This window comes from Parasteatoda tepidariorum, chromosome 7 (assembly GCF_043381705.1).
Source record: "Parasteatoda tepidariorum isolate YZ-2023 chromosome 7, CAS_Ptep_4.0, whole genome shotgun sequence".
Lineage (NCBI taxonomy): Eukaryota > Metazoa > Arthropoda > Arachnida > Araneae > Theridiidae > Parasteatoda > Parasteatoda tepidariorum.
The window spans coordinates 18,214,837-18,222,047 of record NC_092210.1 but is presented as its reverse complement, the minus strand read 5'-3'; the positions used below and the strand labels follow the sequence as shown (position 1 = coordinate 18,222,047).

At 29.1% G+C, this 7,211-nt stretch overlaps 1 long non-coding RNA gene across 1 annotated transcript in view; it reads left to right on the top strand.

Annotated features, from left to right (window-relative positions):
- Window positions 1-680: 680 nt before the first annotated feature.
- The window catches only part of LOC122270238 (uncharacterized), a 15,714-nt gene continuing 9,183 nt past the window's right edge, over window positions 681-7,211 (top strand). Inside the window, exon 1 of the long non-coding RNA XR_011637211.1 lies at window positions 681-872. This is a non-coding gene — a long non-coding RNA (uncharacterized lncRNA). The remainder of the gene's footprint in view (window positions 873-7,211) is intronic.

Here is a 7,211-nt window from a genome sequence, read left to right as displayed (position 1 = left end):
ATATATATATAATTTGTTAGTAAATGTAGGTTTAAAGGTAATAAACATTTCAAAGGCATGTTGCTTAAACAATATTATGAAAGAGGCTTTGATAAAATATTATTATCATATAATGAACAAAATTTTATTTTTACCATAGCTGAAAACATTAAGTTATAATGGATCTAAAAAATAATACGGTAAAAAAAGTGCTCGTTGATCGGTATCAAATTTATCTTTTTTGTAATTTTCGGTAACTGAAGGTTGAGAAGTAGTGAATATTTCAAATACTTTATGATTAGACGATGTTATCCGAGGCGTATCTGAAAAATAAATGAATAATTTAAAAAAAATTATTATCATATAATGAACAAAATTTTATTTTTACCGAGTCAGAAAAAAAAAATTATAATTGAACTGAAAATCAGTTCATTAAAATTGACCTTATTGACCTGCATTTATTCGATAGCAAATTTAAGTTTTATATAATTCTTAGTAAATGTAAATCGAAAGACAAACATTTCAAAACCTTCAAATTCATATTCAGAAAATATAATTCGAGAGGTTGCTAAAGATATACCTTCATTTATCATGTTGGTATTGTGTACATTAATACCAAAATCGAAACGTTTATTTCTTATCATGCCTTTCTTAAGAAAGGAGTGAATTTTTTTCTTATTCTTCTTATCAGTTGTTGAGTGTCGTTTTATCAGCTAAGAAGAAACGGTTTTTATGTCCACATGTCACTCTTCGATTGATTAATTTATCTCGTTGAGGAATTTAAGTAAAACTTTGGAATGAGAGTAAAATGGGATTGTGAACTGAAATCGGATAACAGAACAACAAGATGTTAATGAATTTGTCTTTAGTGTTATGGATGATTACGACGCTAAGTAAGCTAAATACGTTATTTATTTTAATTCCATTCAATAATTCACTCAACATTTTGTGAGGGTTCTAATGATGACTACTTGATTTGATGACCATTGATAATGAATAAATTTTTCTTATATAGGGGATTCTTTGGAAACATGACAATTCGGACCAAACAATTTCTTCAAAATTAAAGTCTTCAAAATGATCTAAACTTTTTTCGTATACTTCTTTAGTTACATTTATTAATATCTTACAGACAGCAGTGCAGTTTATTGACATTTGCTCGAGAAAAAAAAATAGAAATTCGCCAAATCTTGAATGCCAGGAAAATGACTTATTAGCTTAGAAGTTTAAAAAAACAGTCATTTTAAGTTAATAGTAAGTAACTCAACTTAAGCCTTTATGTTAGATGCTTAATTGCTTAAATTAATTATTTTTATCCACTGTAGAATCAAAAAAATTTTTGTTCCTGATACGTACAGAATAAAATTGTGAATAATAATCAATCATTAAATAAATAAATAACTTGGATTACATTCAAGCATATTACAATCATACATAAACGTGGTATTAGGTTAATATTTGCTATCCCTCTTTACAGTATACAGTTTAAAAAGTTTTCTGATAACACGTCAATATCCTGACATTCATAAGCCAGGAAAATGACAGCCAAGATAATGACGAATTTGCAATTTTATAGCAATTAACTTTACTTTAATTTAACATTTTGTCATAAGACGTTTTCATTCCGCAGAAAACAACAGGATTTCTTGAAATAACTCAGATAAATCTAAGTAGTTTATGTTATGAATGATTTCAAGGAGACAGGAAAATGACAACATAAAAACCTACTCACCTTGAAAAAATTTTTGAAATAGATTTTGAACCAGAAAGTTGGTTCTTTATTCATGCAACAAGACGTGTTCATATAGGATGGTATCTAATCAATCTATTAACATAAGATATTGATTGTTGGCTCTATCCATTTTGGTTATAAATCACTAAATAAAAGTAGCCAGGAAAATGACAGATTTTCATGTGACAAACTAATTACTGACAGAAAAAATTATTATAGACGAAGTTTTAGTAAATAATACCCTCTGCGTATATTCTAGAAATGCTTACAATGGTTGAGATAAAAAATAAATTAGATATTGAAAAATTTATGCGAAGTTTTAAAGCTAGTTATTATTGGAAATATTGTTTGTGACATACCAGAAACATGACATTTTAAAATTGAATTAAATTTTTTAACTATACAAAATTAGTCAATGCTAGTGCAAAGTCATTTTGAAATGCTATCAGCAATGCTATTTATTAATTTTTATTTTTTTAGTAGTATAGTATTAGATCTTGGAGTAAAGGACTGTGAATTGTCATATTTCGTGAGAATCACCCATATAAACTTTGTAATAATGACTAACTAGTAAATGACTAATGATTTTTAAAAAAAATGCTTAATGAAAGTCCCACACCAACACGGTGATTTATCTTCAAAACCGATTTCAAATTGTTGTCTACAAAGCCATTCACTCAGGTGCGCATTTATTAATTAATTGACACTATAGTGTCCATAGATTAAGGATAATGCCAGGTCTAGCAAATAATAATCAGAAACGAAACAAACGTGACTTATTCATACGGCCCATTTATTAGGCTAAAGATGAATAACAAAAGAGGTGTTATATGTCTGATACCACTTATAAAAACTATAATTTTTGTGCACCCTAGAAAAATTATAAAAAATAAAATATATCACCTTTACAAAAAATAAATATTAATATTACATGGTTGGTATGATGGTTAAAATATTGTATGTCACCCATGCAATGAAATACTGTCCTTACAATGCCTAGGCATGCCGAGTATTCTTGATGTTGAGGAGCTGAATTATCGAGGTGATCTTGAGGAAAATTTATCTACTCAGCAAGCAATTCTCTCCGAAGTTCCGGTACACAGGTAGGAGGTGGTTGACGGGCTGCTACTCATTGACCAAGTATGTCCCACGCATGCTCTATCGGATTCAAGTCAGGTTACGATACGGGTGATATTCTCAGATTGAAGGCATTAGTTTAGGATGTTTGCTCAGTGAGGACTGGCGTTGTCCTCCGTAAACGTGAATTTTATACCCATGGCACCTCTAAACAAACAGAAACATCCTGTCATGGTTCCGATTTGAACAAGTAGAACTTTTCTGGAGACAAGTATAACTTAACAATTATGTTGTCTTGGTAGTAACGGGTACCTTTCGTTCTCCATATGAAAGTTCGACTTGAATCAGACTGCAAGCTGAGCATGGACTCGTCAGGAAACATCACTGTGACTATGACCACATTGCATATTCTCTGATTCAGGCTAATAGCTGGAAACAGTTAGTTGCAGTGATTGGAACACATCTGACAAGCCTGCGAACATATAGCTCAATACTTCCCAAACGTCTATTTACGATTTGCCTTAAAACTGTGGTACCCATGGTTGCAGATAGCTGACGAATCAGGTAGGATTCTACGCTCCGTCTGCTTTTTTTGGTAGTTATACTGCAAAATACCTGTCTTCGTTCAGGGTTGTAACTCGGATATAACCTTAATTCATCTCAAGAATGTAACGTCTACTGACATTACCATCATCTTCGAATCGTTGCCAGAGCCTAGAGATGACACATTGGGTATTTCCTAGTTTCTCTGATATTTCCACTTGAGTATTCCCACCCATTTCAGTAGATAGATAATTCTACCAAGTAAAAAAGTCATCCACATACATCCTTCGTATTATAACTTCGTATTCTTCGCCACCATTCCTTACATACCCTTCTTTCACACTTTCGTCATTGTTATTTAATATCGGCGTCATCTGGTTCCTTACTGTAATTTGCATATTACATTTGTGATAATTCTACAGGTGAAATTTTTAATTTAGAGTTCGATTTCTGTGTAATTTTGAACTATCCTTAATTTATGCACATAAGAACATGACTGTTGAATCGTACTACATATGAATTATATATATATATATATATATATGTATATATGCTTCTCACAAAAAATTGTCTAAGTTTAAAATTTCTAAGAAAAGATATTGAAATCAAATGCCTCAAACAATTTAACATCTTCATCTATAAATATTTATCAATAATAATAATGCAGCAAAATATTTTCATTGATACATGCAGCTTTTCAATTTCACTCTGTATGTTATTTTTTACTTAATCTACTATTTTTAAAACACTTTTTTTGAATTTAAACTAACATTTTGGTTACAACGAATTCAGTTACACTTTACATTCCAAAGAAATATTCAGCCTAGTGTATTACTCATATATCATTTTAAATCTTCAATTTAAACGCTATTTTATATGATTCATAGTTCAATTTTGCGCAAAGATCACGTACGTGGAAGGTAATATTTAACATTTTTATTTCGTACAATATAGATTCTAAAGCGTGATGAAAATTAAATTAAAATTTCTGCGAGGAACTTTTTTTTCGTCCTTCCGATTTCGATATTTGTGATTTACCTTTTACTCTGCTAAAGTAAAACTTTGTTTGTGTTTTATTTTCAGGCAATAATGAATAAAATATGGTGTGCANTGAGTTTTGATTTGTTAGTTACCAAGGATGGGCCCGAAATGGATGTGCGCAAGGTAATATTATACTGGATAATTTTAAAAATTGATCATAGATAGTTTTAGAAGATAGATGTTTATTTAAGAAAAAATATAAAATAGAAAAGAGAAACATAAATTGCCTGCTTTGCAAATAATTTTAGCCGCGGATTTGCACGATATGGAGTAGCACATAGAAAAATTAACAAAGAAAAAATTTTTGCAGATAATTTTAACCACGGATTTGCCCGAAATGGATTTGCACATGGAAAATTGTATAAATTAACAAAGAAATTTTTAGCAAACCGTGGATAAAATTGTTTGCAAAAAATTTATTTTTAATGCATTAATCGTATTTACTGTTGAAGTTTTTTTTCTTGAAATTTTTATTTTCAGTGAATTGATTATCATAAGAAATGTTTCGAGAAATTATTTTCAAATTTATTGTTTTATGTGTTACAGTTTCCATGAATAATTGATTAGTAGAATTATATTTTTGTTTTACTATAGTGTTTTGGGTGAAGATAAAAATGCCATTAAAATGTTTTTTTTTTTTTCTCTTCAACGAAATTGATGAAGGTCGAAGTTGGAGAGTAGGTTGTTCATATTTTATTAAAGTCAGATTTGAGCCTTGCTCTAAACTTCTTATTACGAATAGTTCAATAGTATATTATTAATGATTAGATTGCATTTGTAGTGTTTATATTGTTTCTTTTTAAAATTATGATATAAAACTGTTTTATAGTGCATTTAAAATGTTTTTGAAGAAAAAAAAATGTGGTTCAAACGTCAATTAAACTAGTGACGGCAAACTAAATTAAGTTTTTAAACTTTTGTTTCCAAATGATTTTTCTAGATCTAACCACATAAAAAATTAAATTGTTCAGAACTTTCTTTTGAACCTAACGATGAAGAGTTTTCAAATAAACTTAAAGAAATTAGTAATTATTTTACTTTTTCGGACTTGGTCAAAACTAAATATTCCTATTTAAAAAATGTGAAAACTTAAGGTTACCCAAACAAAAGGACAGTTAACACTTAGCAAAATTTGTGAGTTTCCCTTATTACGATAGGCGAGATTGTTTAATCAGTTAAGTTTTTCATACTTGATACTGATTTACCATATGCTTTAGTAGGGTTGTAGACTTGCAGGGATTTTTGTTTGTTTATTGATTGTGTCTGGCCAGTTGTTACTCTATTTGGTAAGAGACTGATCATCTCTGCTAATTCTAAAAGTGACAACTTATCTTTGCACATTAAACAGCAGAATTCTCAAATTGTTAAGGTTAAATATGATGAAATGATGTTTCAAAAAAAGTAAACATCGAAAAAAGAAAAGTTAATGATGTTTCAAAAAAAAAATAAGCATCGAAAAAATGAATGTTAAGGATGTTTCAGTAAAAGAAAACATCGAAAAAATAGAAAGAAAGAATGTCCAAAAAGTTCAATTGATTCGAAGATAGATCTAGGTAATGGATGCGTTCATTATTAGGCTAATATCGACGAAAAAATATGTAAAGGGTAACAAAAAAAAATAAAAGGAAAAATAGGAAAAAGAAAGAATGACCAAGAAACTGATTACAAAAACAAAATAAATAAACAGAAATTTAAGTAAACAAAATTTTGAAAAAGTACACGTATCAAAGCGTAGGAAATATTTTTAACCACACAGAATCTTAAATTCTGAATAAATGACACTTGTTGTCCAGTTCGTTTCCATAAAAATTTTGTATATTTTTGTATGAAAAATTTTTTTTAGAAATTTTAGTAGAATAGTTATATTTCATCAAGTAAATAATCATTTAACCACACAGAATCTTAAATTCTGATTAAATGACACTTGTTGTCTAGTTCGTTTGCATAAAAGTTTTGTATATTTTTGTGAGAAAAGTTTTTTAAAATTTTAGTAGAATAGTTTATAAAAATGTTTCATTTTTCTTTCTGTTTAGTTGTCTAAACAGATGAAGTGCATTAACATGTTGTTATTTTTGTCATTGTAAATAATTGTTTTTTTCTTGTTCACATAATTTAAAAAATGTTGTTTGTAGTAGGGAAAAAGGAACAGTCGTACCAACCTAAAAATTTTAAATTTAAAGTATTCTAAATTTTTTTTATTTTGGCTTACCAAAAAATGTTTTTGGGGGAGGGGGGATGTAATACAAAAATTAAATACTTTTGTATTAATAAAAGAATTAAAACTCTTTCGTTTTCATTAAATGTCTTTGTTAAAGAATAAGCGTAGAGAGATTCTATTTTGGGAATTCAAGGCGAAAACATACCATTGAAATATAAATAGATTTATATTTCAAAGGAAGAGTTATTTTTAGAATCGTTCCCCCTTTCTCTTCCATATAAGGAAGCAGTAAATGATTTTCCTTAATGCGTAAGGTTACAAGGAATGTACGAAGTGTGCCTTTTTACCACAAATCTGTGTTGGTATAAAACGTAAGAACACAAGTTTTTGCGTGTTCATTTCATCATGATGTGATCCTGATAAGCTGTTCCGGAATTGTCAGAAGTCTTGTCCCTCACCCTCCCGTAGGGAGTGTGGAGGTGAACTGTTATCAATACCAGCCTACATTTAAATAAACCTCTTTAGAACGTCTGATGGCTTACGACTGCATTATTTCAAGCTAAAGACAACACTGATAACAGGGTTGTAGCCCTGTTATTACATATATATATATATATATATATAAAGATAGATATATGGAGAAAACATGGAAAATATTAAAGATTAATGAAAAAAGAAGAA